Genomic DNA, 16,132 nt, shown 5'->3' on the forward strand with positions numbered 1-16,132 from the left:
ATCAACTGCATTCCATCTAAAGGGTAAGAACAAATTGAGAAAACCCACAAGACTATCAGGAGCATGCTAAAGGCACGAGTTGAAGATGACCTCAAGAAATGGGATGAACACTTGGATTATTTTATGATGGCTTATTGGAGTAATGTTTATTCCTCCATGAGCCAAACATTTGAGCTAATGTTTGAGCGGGAAATGGTTGGGATGATGGGCAAAGCACTTGACATTGAGTGTCGGTACACTGAATTCCTAACTGATCTTGAGAATAGGTTGGAAACTGCATACCGTGATGTCAGGGAAAATCTGAAGGTTGTGAAACGACAGAAGAAGGACACCTATGATAAAGGGGTTAAAGGACACGGTTTTCTAAACTGGCGACTTGGTCCTACCCAGCACACCACAACTGAGGCCGGGTGAAGCCAGCAAGCTCATCGCCAGTGGGAGGGACCCCATGAAGTAGTGGCAAGAGTCCCGGGATATGACCTACCGTGTGAAGAAAGTCAAGCGGTCTACAGTTGTCGATTTTAATAACCTACGGCCTTACCAGAGGAAGGAGAATTAAGTTTGGGGCAGAGAGCTACACGTAAAAGAGGAAGAGGTTCGCAAGGCCAGCGCACGGAATGTGAATCTTTACGGCCAACCTTGGAGGAAGCGATGACAGTGTCCACTTAAGGAGCTTGACGAGGAAGCTGTGGAAGGACTTGTTTGGGTTGAAGATAAAGATACGCAGTCCAAGCAAGAGGATGATATATCCAAGGAAAGTGGGAGTCACGCAAGAATCGGTGACGTCGTCGTGGCTGTTTGAAAATGGCCATGAAGGTGATGAGGCGGTCACTACTTATCAAACTGAATGAGATGAACAGTGCAGGGGGTGACAGAGCAACACTGAAGGTACCACCACCTACTGGGGGGTTCCGGATGGGCAGATCGTGGTTAAGATGATCAAAAGGACTTTGGGACATGCGGGGAGCGTGAAGATGGAGAGTCAGAATCAAAGATCAGTGCGCTTAATTAAATTAAGGAGACTCCTTGACCGGTATGGAGAATGGATCCTCAGCAGTTTGCAGCAAATAAGCAACCACTTAAAGATGTTGGAACAGAAGCAAATGGCAGAAAGGGATGGCATATTAATCATACATGAAGCCAATGTTGTTGGAGAAAAAAAGATTAGGGTAGATTGACTTTGTAGTTACTCTAGAGTGGTTGTGAATCCGGAGATGCACACTTTCAAAAGGTGGGGTACTGTAGGTGGAAACTGTATATGTTATACAGGACGTTAGGACTGAGAGCACTCGAACTCGATGTGATCGCAACTGACAATTTTTCTGTAACCTTGTTCGATAGTATTTGGACAAAAGAAAAATAAAATAAATTTTCCCGTGAAAGTCCTGTTTATGAGAGTCGCTTCGAAAACGATTCTTAACAAGTAAATTGAGAAATTGACTGAGATTCAAAGGCAAGTGAATTACCTCTTCTGTGCTCCTGTTTCACCTTAAGTGACAAAACAGAAGCTGAGTCTAAATGAACATTCCTTCATGACTTCCTCGACGGCTGCTTGGAGAGTGGTTTAACCCATTACTAAGAAAGCCTCGTCTTTAAATATGCCCATCTTCATGTGACCACATTGTGGGTGGATTAATTAATGAAACCTGAATCGATAAATTGAAACATCCAATTCGACGGCACCTGTTGTGTCATTAGCAGTAAATAGTATGTTCCGACTTTCTCTTCAGATTCTTGTTGATCGAAGGAACAGATTTTCCTAAAATCTATGCATCACGACTTCAAGCCAAAAAAGTGCGTTTGGTTGATTAAACGACTCCATAGTGTAAAACATGTTTAAAAGAGACCTTTCAAAGATTTAAAATAACCAGCAGCTCATGATCACAATTTTACAACCACTGTTGTTTTTCTTAGAGCTTTGCATTTATACTGTGGGGACAGCAACTAATTTTATCAAACTAGGAAACGCTTGTGACATACGGGGCCTGGACCTAACTATCTTCGCATTTTTACTTTAATCCCCCTCGTTGTTTGTTTGCTTATATCCCACGGCTTGTTGACAACGGTTCCGCTTCTTGAGCCGTAAGTTGAATAGTAAGAACAAAAACGAAGTCAAATAAAATAAAAGTGAGCGTCTTTCTCCTTTCTTAGCCATGTTAAGATTCTATGCGGTAATGCGGACAAAGATGATTGCAATTATGCTCAAGAAAATTGTAAGTCCCAAAAACTAAGATTCTCAATACGTTTTTCTGCGGTACCTCCGAAGCTAGATGCAAAATTTGATGATTTTCCCCTAATACTAGTTCGATCGATCCCGAAATGCCTGAGCTCTGACATATTTCATCACGGGGACCGCCAAATCTTCATCGCTTGCTTGAAAGTTCAAAATGGCGACTGCTTCGAGGCTGCTGTTGATCACTTTCCTTTTACTATAGATTTATAAAATTTGGGAAATGCTGCGATTTCCTTCAACGAAGAAAGAGCATATATAACTAAATGCTTTTACTCAAAATGTGTCGACTTTAAAAAAATTGGATATTATTTGTTTGTTTCCAAGGAAAAGGTCTCTCTTGAGTTTCGGTTGTCTTGCAGAGCGCCTGAACTCTTTAGTGTCTTGGTCTTCTCCTTCCTCTGGCAAGGTTACAGGTACCTCTACAGTCTTAGGGGTTTGCTTTGTCTCGTCTGGTGGATCGACCTGTCGAGGTGCATGCTCCTGTGGCTCTTCCCATTCTTCAGCCTCATGCTGCCTTTGTACGTCAATATGCAGGGGGGCTTTCTAAGGAATTTTGCATTCCGGATCACCCGTTTCCCGGTCTCCACTTGGACCAGCTCAAAGATATCACTTCCTTTCTGCCTCAGGATTACATACTTATTCCCACTGAAGTTGGGGGGTCAACTTCACTTTGGTTAAGGTTGCCACAAATACAACATCTACCACTACCAGATAATGATGTCGAGCCCTTCCTTTTCTATCAGCATAATCACGTAGTTTTTCTTGATAGCGTTTTTATCTTTCTTCCTGGGCGATTCCTTTTTCCGGCTCTTAGACCACCGGCAACTTGGTTGCGATTTCTCTTTTCAACATCAGCTTTGCAGGTGTCATACCAGTCCCGGCGTGAGGAGTGGATCTGTAGACTTGTAGAATGTCAGGCAGGAAGTACGAAGTCTACCCTGTTTCGTACCCAGGGCAGAACCCCATACTTTATCGGTACGCTGGAAGCGTTCGAATTGTATGGTTGTGTTGGCAAAAAGGATTGTGGAAGACGGTCAGAAGGTTGCTCTCTTGTTTCACACCGCAGGACAAGAAGTTCAGGATTTGTATTACACGCTTGCCGGTCCGGAGGAAGAATTATGAGATTACAAGGCTGTTGTGGAGCTATTGGATAGCTATTTTGTACCGAAAGTAAACGTGCCTTTTGAACGCCATGTTTTCAGGCAAATGGAGCAGCAATCACATGAGAAAGTAGACCAGTTTGTTTGAAGGCTAAGGCAGAAGGCGATTATATGTGAATTTGCGAACGTGGATGAGACGATTCGGGACCAATTGATCGAGAAATGCTGAGACGGCAGGCTCAGACGAAAGTTTCTGGAGAAAACAAATGCTACTTTAAAAGACTTACAAGACATTGTAAGATCTCATGAAGCTGTAGACGCGCAGATGGAGTCGATGAGCAAGTCACCGGTTGGTAGCAGAGATCAAGTTAATTCAGTTAAACAGCAAAAGTTCCAAACGAAGGGAAGAGGGCGTTATCCTAAGAAAGGAGGGCCAAACATTAAATCACGAAGGCCTGGAGCCGAACAACCCAAAGCATGCTGCAACTGCAACCGTCTAGGCCATTTCGCAAGGGATTCGTGTTGCCAAGCTAAGAATAAAGAGTGTGGAAAGTGTGGAGCTCGTGGACATTTTGCGGTCTGTTGTGGAAACAAGAAACTATGGTCAAGTAGCCCGAAGGGGACCGTTCCAGAAAATAGGAAGAAAGCCTATCTAGTAGCAGAAGGGGTCTCTGGAGAAGGAGATGGTTATGCATTTACTGTTGGAGGAGGGCTGAGAGGGCTTAACAATTACACTCAAGGTGGGAGGAGTAGTGTTAGACAGTGTACTTATTGACTCTGGGGCATCATGTAACCTGATTGACTACAGTGCTTGGAATAATATAAAACAGAACCGGATCGAATGCGAACACGAAGTGTCGGATAAGAAGTTATTTGCGTACGGACAGAAGTAACTGCTCGAGGTCGTAGGAACATTTGTGGCAGAGGTAGTATGTGAAGATAACGAAGCAGAGTGTGTAGATGAATTCACGGTCATTAAGGCAACAGGAAGACCTTTGCTGGGAAGGAAAACAACCGAAAAGCTTAACGTGTTACGCATAGGACCAGAGAACGTTCCTAATATTTGTTCCATAGTGGAAGAGGGGTGTGACCAGGACATCCGGAAGAGCTATACTGACATACTCACTGGGGCTGGAAAGCTAAAAGATTATCGCCTCAAGCTACACATTAACAAAGAAGTTAAACCTGTAGCTCAGCAAGTAAGTAGACTCCCTTTTGGACAAAGAAAAAAGTAGATCTCAAATTGGATGATCTCTTTAGCAAGGACATCATAGAAGAAGTGCCAGAAACACCAACGTCGTGGATATCACCTCTCGTGGAAGCGCCAAAACCGGACGGCGATATACTAGTTTGTGTAGATATGAAAAGGGCAAACGAAGCGCTCATTCGCGAACGTCATCCGATACCAACGATAGAAGAAGTGATCTACGATCTTAATGGGTCAACGGTCTTTAGTAAACTTGACCTCAAGTGGGGGTTCCACCAAGTCGAACTAGAAGAATAGTCAAGAGAAATCACCACATTTGTCACCCACCGAGGGCTGTATAGGTACAAGCGACTTATGTTCGGTATCTCTTCAGTCCCCGAGAAGTACCGGAGGATTATATCCGATGTTATACGTGGGTTCAAGGGAGTGACAAACATAGCTGATGACCTAATTGTTGATAGAAAAGATGCCGGAGAGCATGATAAGAATCTACATGCAGTTTTACAGCGTCTGAGAGACAGGGATTTGACCCTAAATGGAGCCAAGTGTCAATTCAGATTACACAAGTTGACATGACCTGAGTCGCGAAGGAGTTTCGCAAAGTGAAGGGTAGATTGCGGCAGTCGTGAATGCGCAACCCCCAAAGAATGCCTCAGAAGTGCGCTCATTTGTACAGCTAGTCCAGTATTCATCAAAGTTCATCCCTAACTTTCATAAGTTGTCGAACCTCTACGGAAGCTGCTGGGGAAAGATAAAGCCTTCATTAGTATTTGGGGTGTCGAACAACAAAAGGCATTCGAACAGCTCAAAAGTCTCATGACATCGGCAAAAGCACTGGCTTATTTCAGAGGGGATTGCAAGACAAGGATAGTGGCAGACGCAGGACCAGACGGCCTGGGAGCAGTGTTACTCCAGTTTCAAGAAGGGGAATGGAGAGCTCTGTCGTATGCCTCGTGCAACCTTACTGAGATCGAAAGACGGTACGCTCAGACAGAAAAAGAAACCCTCGCCCTAGTATGGGCATGTCAACGATTCAACTTGTATGTGTATGGGTGTGATTTCGAATTAGAAACGGACCAGAAACCTCTCGAGTGCATTTTTAGAAGTAGGTCCAAACCATCGGCAAGATTGAGCGATGGGTTCCCCGATTGCAGTGCGACAACTACCAAGGAGCGTACCGACCCGGAAAAACCAACCTGGAAGATGCGCTGTCCAGACTGAATCAGAGTGATCCAAAAGACCCTAGCTGTGAGAAAGAGGATTTTGTCCGATTTGTAGCTCAGGAAAGAACGCCAATTGGCTTAAGTCCAAGGGAGATCGAGAGAGAGTCTGCAGACGGAACTGGCTAGTGTGCGCCACTACGTCCAGACTGGAGACTGGTCTCAGTGTTCTATGCCAGGATATTCGTCTATCAAGAATGAACTCTGTATCATTGGCAAGTTGGTGTTACGTGGAGACAGAATTGTGATTCCCCGAAGTTTGCGAAAGGTGGTGTTGGGGTTGGGTCATGAAGGACACCAAGGTGTGGTGAAAACAAAGAGTAGACTTAGGACAAAAGTGTGGTGGCCTAAAATGGATGGAGATGTGGAGCGAACGTGCCGAGGTTGCCATGGCTGTCAAGTCACGGGACAGTATTCACCACCCGAACCAATGCAGAAGACGGAGCCACCCATGGGGCAGTGGCAGGATGTGGCATCCGACCTGATGGGACCTATGCCCGGTGGGGAGAATTTTGTTGGTGTTTGTTGATTACTATAGTCGTTTATTCGAGGTGGTAGTCGTGAAGTCAACTACTACACCCAGGAATATTGCTGCCCTGATGGACATTTTCGCCCGATTTGGATTTCTCTACACCTTAAAAACTGATAAAGGGGCACAGTTCGTGAGTGTAGAATTTGAAGGATTTCTACAGGAATGCGGAATTGAACATCAAAAGTCACCACCTCTCTGGCCAAAAGCGAATTGAGACGTGGAAAGATAGAACAGGACACTGTTGAAGGCAATGAAGATTGCAGTCGCGGAAGGAAAAAGGTGGATTGATGAATTACCGAAATTTCTGTTGGCATACAGGTCAACATCTCAAGTCTTTACTGGTGCTACACCCGCATCTCTGATGTTTGGGAAGGAGATTAGAACAAAACTACCGGATTTACGTCCAGAGAAATCTTTGCGTAACGAAAGTACGAGAGATAAAGATTGGGAACAGAAGCTGAAGCAATGGAAACCGTGTCGCGGTACCAAGTCCCATTGTCCTAAAGAACACTAGGGAGACAGGACAACTAGCTCCGAAGTTCGAGACCAAGTCGTATACAGCCCTAACGGAGGAGGGACATCAAGTAACCGTGGAATCCAGTGAGGGAGCTGTTACAAGAGAGATAGTTCGTCGGTGACACCCTATCTGTCAGTGAGCGAACCTGAACCAGCCACTGAATCGGTGCCAACGAACACGAAGTCTGAAGATAAACCAGGAGTGGTAGAGAGACCTAGGCGCATCATTAGGCCCCTTGAAAGATTCAAGGATTATGTTCTAGGGAAGCCTAGGAACTGTTTAAAAGCTTGACTGAACTCTTGTTTATCGACTTTGATTGATAGAAACAGTTTGTTGAAAAACTTTGTTATGTTTTATTTCTCACGCCGTTTTATTCACAATTCTGCAAGACTGGAAAGGAAGGCATGTAGTGTCTTACAAGTATGCTATGCGGACCTATGTAACGCGCGGAGTTATGGGTATCTAGAGAGAGATCCGCCATGTTGTAGAGCATCGTGTAGTGTTATTAAAGTTGCGTTTATCCGAGCTTTAATATACTTTTAATAGCCATCTGATAGTGAAACGTTACACTGACAAGTTCGCTCACTCTATCAAGGACCTTCCCTGGCGCACCCACGCACACACACAATGCATTAGCTCTGGTAAAGCGGACAAAAAGTCAATATTGTTCACTCTTCATTATTGACAACACTGCCCCTCCTTTTCATTACAAAGAGCCTTTCCCCCCAGACACTTAGATAAACTATGATGGGGTCCAAAATTAGAAAAACAGCGTGTAGCATATTAGGGTCCAGGCTTCTTATTTTGGGGCCTGCATTGAAATATGATTAATAGAAATGGCGGGTTTTTAGTTGTTTACGGTTTTCAGCTCCAAAATAGTACAATTATGGCGACAAGGAGGGCGCTTGTAGGCCACGCGGGAGAGTATTTGCATGGCAAAGAAGATATTACAAGCTATATTGAACGTGTAGAATTATATTTTGCCACGAATTATGTCCACAAGGACATGAGGTTATTACGTTACTTGTTGTGGTTGGAGCGGATGGCGGATGCGTACGGAGTTCTTCGAATTTCCTGTCCTCCCAGCAACCTAAAGATAAGTCATTTGACGAGCTGAAAGAAGTTTTGATTGAGCATCACTCTCTATTTTGAAAAGGGAACGTTTTAAACTTCATCGTCGCAACTAGCGTGAGACTGAATCGGTTGCTCAGTTTACAGTTGAGTTAAAGCTTCTGGCATTTAAGTGTGAATTCGGAGTTTTTCTTGAAGAAGCGTTACAGGACCATCTTGATTTTGCACTTAAAAGACGTGCAGATCTAAAAGAAGTTGTTAGCCGGGAGGAAAATGACATTCAAGAAAGCATTCGAGACAGCACAATGTATGGAGTGAGCTAACAAAGAAGATGTCCGTGACGTCAGCGCGACCGGAGATAAGTCAGTAAACAAGGTCGGAAAAGTTGCCACATCGAGGCGTTCACAGGGGGAATTCGTTAGTTGTTTTTGTGTGGTCAAAAGCATGTACCGTCAGAGTGCTGGTGCGAGACCGCTCAGTGTTACCGATTTAACAAATGAGCCATCTTCTCCCAAGATGTGCAACCTCCAGGAAACGTTATGCTCACAGTACGCGTTATTTTGAGGATGTTTGGCAGTTCTATACTGCTAATGATAACATCTGTGATCTTGGTTTGTATACCTTCACTTCGAAATGTCAGCGTGGATCTGTTTATCAAGTCCACCTGTTGTTGGAGAGAAAGCCAGTCAAAATGGAAATGGATACTGGATCTGCTGTGTTTCCGTTTCTGAAAGGGTTTACAAAAATTATTTCAGCATGTGCCATTGAAGGCGACACATTTCAATTTGAAAACATACTCGGGTGACCAGTTAGCCCTGTTGAGGGGAACGGCAACTACTTCTTGTTGTGGCTGAGGGCGACAAGCCTGTGTTTCTTGGACAGAATTGGTTGGAGAAACTGACGCTAGACTGGGCAACGATTCTCAAGGTTTCCGAAGTGAATGCTGTGGATGGGCTAATCTGGAAGCATCGAGTCCTGTTTGAAAAGGGTTATTGGCATATGACGCAGTTTAAGGCTTCCATTCATGTTCGTGAGGACGCACAACCTATCTTCCTGAAGCCACGGCCAATTCCCTCGAGAAAACGGTGGAGCAAGAGTTGCAGAGACATCGATTGGAGGAAGAAGGGATCATTGACAAGGTGGGCCAAAGCGATTTGACAGCCCAGTAGTGTTGGTCCCTAACAAAGATGGCACTTTGCGAATTTATGGTGATTCCAAAATGACCGTTAACAGTGTGCTGATGTTGATCAATTGCCATTATGAATGCAGAAGATTTTCCTGCAAATTTATCTGCGGATAAAGTGTTAAAAAAAGATCACAAGGGGTTGTACCGATATAAGCGTTTACCATTTCAAGTTGCCATTGCGCCAGCCATTTTTCAGCGAATTGTGCATTACCTTTGCAAGGAGTGAAGTTTACGGTGGTTCTCCTGGGGAACATCTTAAAATCTTAGAGGAGGTTGAGAATATCATGGCACCAGACTTAATCTTACCAAGTGCATTTTCTTCCAACGAGGGCTTAAGTTTCAAGGACGCTGCATTGGCCAACGTCGCATTAGACCCGTGCCACAGAAGAAGGAAGCAATCATGGAGGCAAACAGGCAGACCAATGTTACAGAAATGAAGCCATATTACTATGGTAAGTTTCTCCCTAATCAGGCCACTACCCTGCTCCCTCTTAATGACCTTTTGCAAAAAAACAGGCCTTGGAAGTGGACTGAGGAGTGTGAGAGCGCTTTTCCATTCGCTCGCTGAGGGTGTGCTTCTTAAAATAAACGCGATTCAAGAAAAATTCATTGCCAAACTGGTGAATTCCATGCAAAGTGTAAGTGCATCGTAAATAAAAAAAATACTAATTTAACTGTAACTCAGTGTCAATCTCCATATAATTTTTTGCAAAATCAGTATTTAATGTATCCACAAATTATTGGATAGCACCGAGGAGACGTCCTATCATTCGTTGGAACAATACACGACTATACAGATCTGAAGCTTTCGCAGCTCACTCTCCCCCTCACAATGTTGTTTTAAAGCGAGTCTCTAAGCCCATTTGCCAAAACAACATTGTGGGAGGGCAAGGTATTGTAAAGTGTTTTAACAATTTTGTCCGGGACTGTATTTTTGAGGAATTTCAGTTATGAAAAGAATTGGCGGGAAATATACTACATTTTAGGAGAAGGAACCCATGATTTTTAGCGGCCTAGAGTGAGATGTTGCGCCATATTTGTGATCGACAATAAATGGAAACATACATCATGTTCAGGTTTGTTTGAATTTGGTTGGTTGTTTCTCGTTCAAAAAAAAAAAACCATTTGATAGAAGGTTGACTGTGGCTGAGCATATTCTGCTTAGGAACGACCTTAACCAGGATGAATTTGCAGAGGCCGTTCGAGTTTTATTGCGTGAAGGAAAATATCGAAATATCTTGTTAACGAGGCTCGCTGGTTGTGGCAAAAGACTTTCTAACTCCTCTAAACTCTGTTTTCGAACTGTTTTGTAATCCTGGTTCGACAACGATCGCTTTGGTTGATACTGTCAGTACTGACAGCGATGAAGTGATTTTCTCAAATGACGTTCGTTGGTGTCCCTAAATTAACGCACGGCACGATTTTTCACTTCTTTTGGAAGGTCAAAAAGTTCATTTACCCACACTCAAAACACACTCCGTACGGGATGTTGACTTTTCACCCGATTGTCGAATATTTTGCATCAGCCAGGAAGAGTTCACCGTTGTTAGATGCGCGTTCGCTGGTCGAAAGTCTTTTCATTTATTTCATGCGGCACAACAGTCAGTAGAAACCGTCTAATACTGTAACGTCTTCAAACTGCGTGTCACCATTTTAGTACAAAGTTGCTCACGCAATGAACTAAAGTAAACAAGTTTTACATCACGTGTCATAAGTTTCTATCCTTGTGCGAAATTCGTGTTTTTGATATTACTATGTCGGCTGTTAAAGGCGATTCCCGCATCACGAATTATTTGCTAATATTTGGCCACGAGAACGTCAGACCTGCCGCCTTGCAAAATCTGCAGTTCATCGCCACACTTTTGACTAGCCATCTTCGCTTCATTCGCGATCCTTCGCCATGTTTCCCAGCGTTCTATTGAACCAGTGTCGGTCATAAAGATAAAGTAATGCCCAAGTCTTTCGGATGACTTACCATCTTCGCATTCATTGTGTGCCGTCCTTTAGGAAAAAGACGATGAATATTAACGATACCAGTACCACATCCGCCATTTCTCATTTTCCCGCGTTATGAAAGAATTTGACTGAATTTCAAGGGAGCACGGCAGCATGGAATCTATTTGTTAAACATAGTTCACCGACAAAATTTTCATTTTCAAATGATATGGTCTAAAACACCTGGAAACTTCAACCAAATTTTTCGTGTTGCTGTCAGTAAAAGTTGCTGTCTTTTATTGGTGAAAATTATTATTTATATGGCACAAATGTTGACTTTAATATAATTTATAGTTTTGATTTTTGAATTATTAAAAAAATACACCTCCTATTCTATGAAATGATTTTCTTTTTCATAACTGTATTGGAAACTTGACAGGAAAAAAAAAAAGCGGATCAATTTCAACATTAATACACCATCTATATCCTATCACAGATTGATTCACAAAGAAATTTCCATTTCTTTTTTTTTACTATATCATTATCTCCATGGCCTAAATGCATATATGTCAATAAATAAGTTAAATAGCATTACTAAATATGATTGTATTTTTTACATTAAAAAAGAACATCAACAACAATAAGGTCGCCAATAAATCATTTAGTCGAGCAGTCGTAAGTGATTGCTTTTGAGATTCCTCCAGCAAAATTCACTGTTTTCTTTTTAGATTGGCATTCTTTCTTACATACAGCAATTTTAACAAGCTTATTAAAAATTGTGGGGTATTTGTAACTGGAAATGCAAGGATTGTTGGTGTTCCGAGCAACACGAGAACTGTTTGCATCTACGGCTGTTGATTCATCACTGTCCCCCTCAGATACGCGCTGATTTTCTTGCAAATCTATTTCTCCTTCTACTTTCTTTTCATTCTCTTCCTGAGTTTCTTCTTGCACAAAATAAAAATCTCCTTCGTCGTTTGATTTTACCAATATTTCCTGTTGACGGTCAGCTGTTAAACTATCCATGGCATCCAGATTGGGTCTGGCCGTAGTTTGTCCGTAAGAAGACAGGACAAACAACGCGACCAACAAGATGAAGAAGTGATTGGTCTTGTACTATATATCAGATAAGTGAATAGATATCCAGAATTTCAGCTTACCATGCTGGAAAACATGTTTGGGGTTGATGTGTGTCGATTTGCCTGTCACGCAGTGACTGAAATGATGTCTTCATTTTTTTTAAACTATGGGCTTCAGATAATGACGTTGTTCTTTGCCGGAGATTGGTAATGTCAACTGAGTTTATTACTGTAAACATATTAACTTCCGTAAAGAAGCTGCCTAGAGATTTTCCCGGAGCTTGTCAACTTATTTTATTAACGAAGTTTCTGTGCTTCAAATACCCACCGACTCATTGCCACAGTTTCTCTTAAAACAAGCTCATGATCATTCCCCTCGACTTGAAGATGTCATTTCCTCCTAATACTCCTAATGGACTTTAGCTGGTTTTAAAGTCTCTTCTATCATTGGACTCGATTTGATAAACTGATTGACTTTAGTTCCAAATTAAGTTACCTGTTCTGAAAAGCGAGTTTCTCTCTCTCTCTCTCTCTCTCTCTCTCTCTCTCTCTCTCTCTCTCTCTCTCTCTCTCTCTCTCTCTCTCTCTCTCTCTTCTCTCTGCCCAGTATGCATGAGCAGTCAGAGTTCATGCAGCAAAATTGTTTTAGTACTTGAAGTAACCCACGACGGCAGCACGCTACATTTTGATGACAAAAATATTTTACGTTGTTACATAATAACCAAGTTAATCTTTGTAGAGACTCCATTTGACAAAATCTGGCCTTTTTTGTCTTCCTTCTGAAGTTAAACTCAGTGCACTTCGACTTCAACCCGACTTACATGTTTCAGGAAAACTGACGTCACAAAACCTCAGCAGTCCAACTATACTTACAAATTGTTTGCCAACAGCAAGATTCATTGTAACTTCTTGAAGAGACGGTGTCTAGACTTAAAATTTGGTGGGTGATATACTTATGCCCCTATCATGGCTTCAAAGCTTTTATACTCTCCCATCACGATACATTTAGCATTATTGGAATAAAAGTTGTAAATTTAGAAAAAAGGAACGTTTAAGCTTTCCGTTTACAAGTTCATTTAAGCTGAAAAATAAGTCGATGGTAATCGCACGGTTTTTCCCTTTCTGTCGTTTGATTTAGTAAAGCTCAGTAATATTTTCCTTTACATGATAAGAATAGTATCAGTGCGGCGCGTGACGACCTTTATACATTTCATGGTTTCAAAACTATGTACATTTTTTGTAGATTTTATTTTAAAAAAGGAAAAAGAGGAATAAGCGATTAAGCACAAATATTTACAATCTTCGATTGTCAGAATCATGCTATATGATTATGCATTTAATTAATGGTCTAAAACAGTCTTGATATAGCGATATCTCCATGATATCATTTCATTTGGCTGATAGATTTTTAACATTTCTAAATAGTAATAACAATTATTTTTGTCTTTGTTTCGTTCTCACATATTTCGTTTTTCTTATCTTATGTTTCAGCCATAAAGCGATAATCATCACGATTTAAAGCCTCTACCTGCATCCGATAACCGATACCTATTTTAAGACTAAAACGAGCACGTAATTAAAACAAAAACAATTGAGCACTTTGCATGAATAATTGAGCGATGATTTCAGCTCGTTGTAGAATGCAGTGTTTCACGGACATGATCGCAAGCGGCTTAGTTGCTTGTACTCTTGGTTGCTTTCGAAATGGCATATTTACGTAATTGAACTTGTTCTCGCTTCTCTTCTCTCTTTATTTCCGTTCTGCCATACTCCACAAAAAAACATAAGTTCGTCCCAGACGAATTATGCGTCTCTAGTATAAAAACGGCCATTAGCACTTTAAAAAGAACTGCATTTTAATTATGTCTTCAAAGTTATCAATCGCAAGATCGAAACTTAAATATTCGAAAGTTACGTAAGCAAGTATTAGAAACCCCCGAAGAGATATAGGAAGACCAGCTCTTTTAGGGCGTTTTCTCGTTGGACAAAACGTCATCGGCACATGCAGTTCAGTGTTAAAAGAAGAGACATGAGCGAAATAGGTGAGCCAATCTGCAAATCTGAGTATGCAAATGAAAAGAGCACGGTTCACCGTTAAAGTGCTCATCAAATAAAAATAATAAATCAAGCTTACTTGAAAGACGTTCTGAAGAAAAGAATCATGCTTTTTTCATTTTGAAATACCTCCTATCATTCTTTTTACTGGGTTGCCAGTATGGCAAACCAGTCGGAAAATGGGTGTCATTTAGTCGTTTTCACTTTTCCTTTTTTTTTCCGTTATGGGAAAAGTCTTTCCGACACTCCCCTGCTAAGTAGTGTATTTGTGGGTAGAGTCATCTCCCTGACCTGACGCGACAGATAAAATGTAAATATTCACACAAATATCTCAACAAAAATTTAAAAAGAAGGAAGACGGATGTTTCTTGGCTACAATAAGTTGTACGTTGTTTTATTCTGAAATCGACGAACGATTAACATTCTTCCTGTAGTTCATTCAATGTAAACAAGAACGTGGACACAAGGTAATCTCACGTGCACCTTTGTGGTTGCCTAGCACGTGATCAATTTCTTCTTTTTAACAGAAAATTGACTCTTAATTCCTTTTGATTCAAGGAAGTCAGAGACTGCTAAAATTTTAGTGTTTTTACGATCTATTGCCATTAATCTTTCGCTGAGAATTGGAAATTCAGAGTTTTATATACAAAGTATGTTATTTTTTTCTTCTGGCTACCCTGGATGCCAGGTCGGAGATAACCCTCCGCGAGTGGAGCGTTCTCTCCAACCTTGAAAAAAAAAATCTTCTGGCACCCAGGATATCTTTTAGCTTGCCTTTTACTGTTAACTGCCGGCTTTTACGGTACTTTTTTCTTAACTGTTTGTACAAGATCTTTTGGTTTATTTTGATGTTTCTCAATGACATCATTCATATGATATTTAATGGTTCCCAGAGAGTAACCATTAAGTAACAAAATTCTCTTGAGGTCATCTAAGGTCAACTGTGATAATCGGGGTAATGAACAAATTCTAATCCAGCGATAAGCCAAAGTGCAGACTAGGTTTATTTATACATTCTCAACTTGAAAAAGTAAACCATCCCTCCAAACACGAAAAATCTCGAAGGAGAGGAGAGATCCTTGCTCGTATCGTATCCGTATTGAGGCGACTTCAGTGGGATGCGAACCCATGATCTCTGAGAAGACGGTGCAATGCTCCACCAACTATTCATCTCTACTCGTCACCTCTTCCAGCCACTTGAATATTATGTCATTCCATGCTTAATTCAAGTTCTAACAGACCCATCAAAAAGGTGACTATTTACAAAGTAATTTCTTTGGTAACCCGGAAACGCAACTATCCTGGAATTATTTGAAGAAAATGTTTCGCGAAAGAAACCGTTCGTATCCAAAGTAAATGAATTCCAGAATCGCCTTTTTTTGTTTTCAAATCCCGGAGGCTGCCATCTTGAATGATTTTGACATGCTAGGCAAGGGAGTGTTCAATAATTAAGGGAAGGTGGAGAGGCGGCTGAGAGAAAAGGGGACTCCCATCGAGAATTATTACGCATTGCACCCTCTGACTCCACTTGATTCCCCGATACGAATGAGCATCCCCCACACCCCGACTTTCTTCATTTAGAAGAATACAATAATAGGAGCTTTATTAAATTTTCCCATAGGCTGAATTGTGCTATAATTTTTAATAAATACAGCATCAAATATGACTGAGCTCGCAAAGAAGAATGAAATAACTATTTGTAGGCAAGAGATACAAGAGGGCCTGGATTGCAGATCGGGAAATCATGGGTAGTGATACAGGGGTATATAAAGCCGGGTATAACACGTGGAGGCCATCTATGCCTCAGAACCATCCGCGTCCTGCGCTTCGTTAATTTTTGTTTGCTTAGTTTTTTCTCTCCATCTACGATGTCTATCACTAGAGAACAAGTCTCCGATCTCATCAAGGCCAGCAAAATCTCAGCTTATGTCTTCTTTTTAATATCTACTCACAGATACTGTCGGCCAGATCAAGCGGGCTAACGAGACGTCGGCCGA

The sequence above is a fragment of the Montipora foliosa genome, chromosome 8 (assembly GCF_036669935.1).
Source record: "Montipora foliosa isolate CH-2021 chromosome 8, ASM3666993v2, whole genome shotgun sequence".
NCBI lineage: Eukaryota > Metazoa > Cnidaria > Anthozoa > Scleractinia > Acroporidae > Montipora > Montipora foliosa.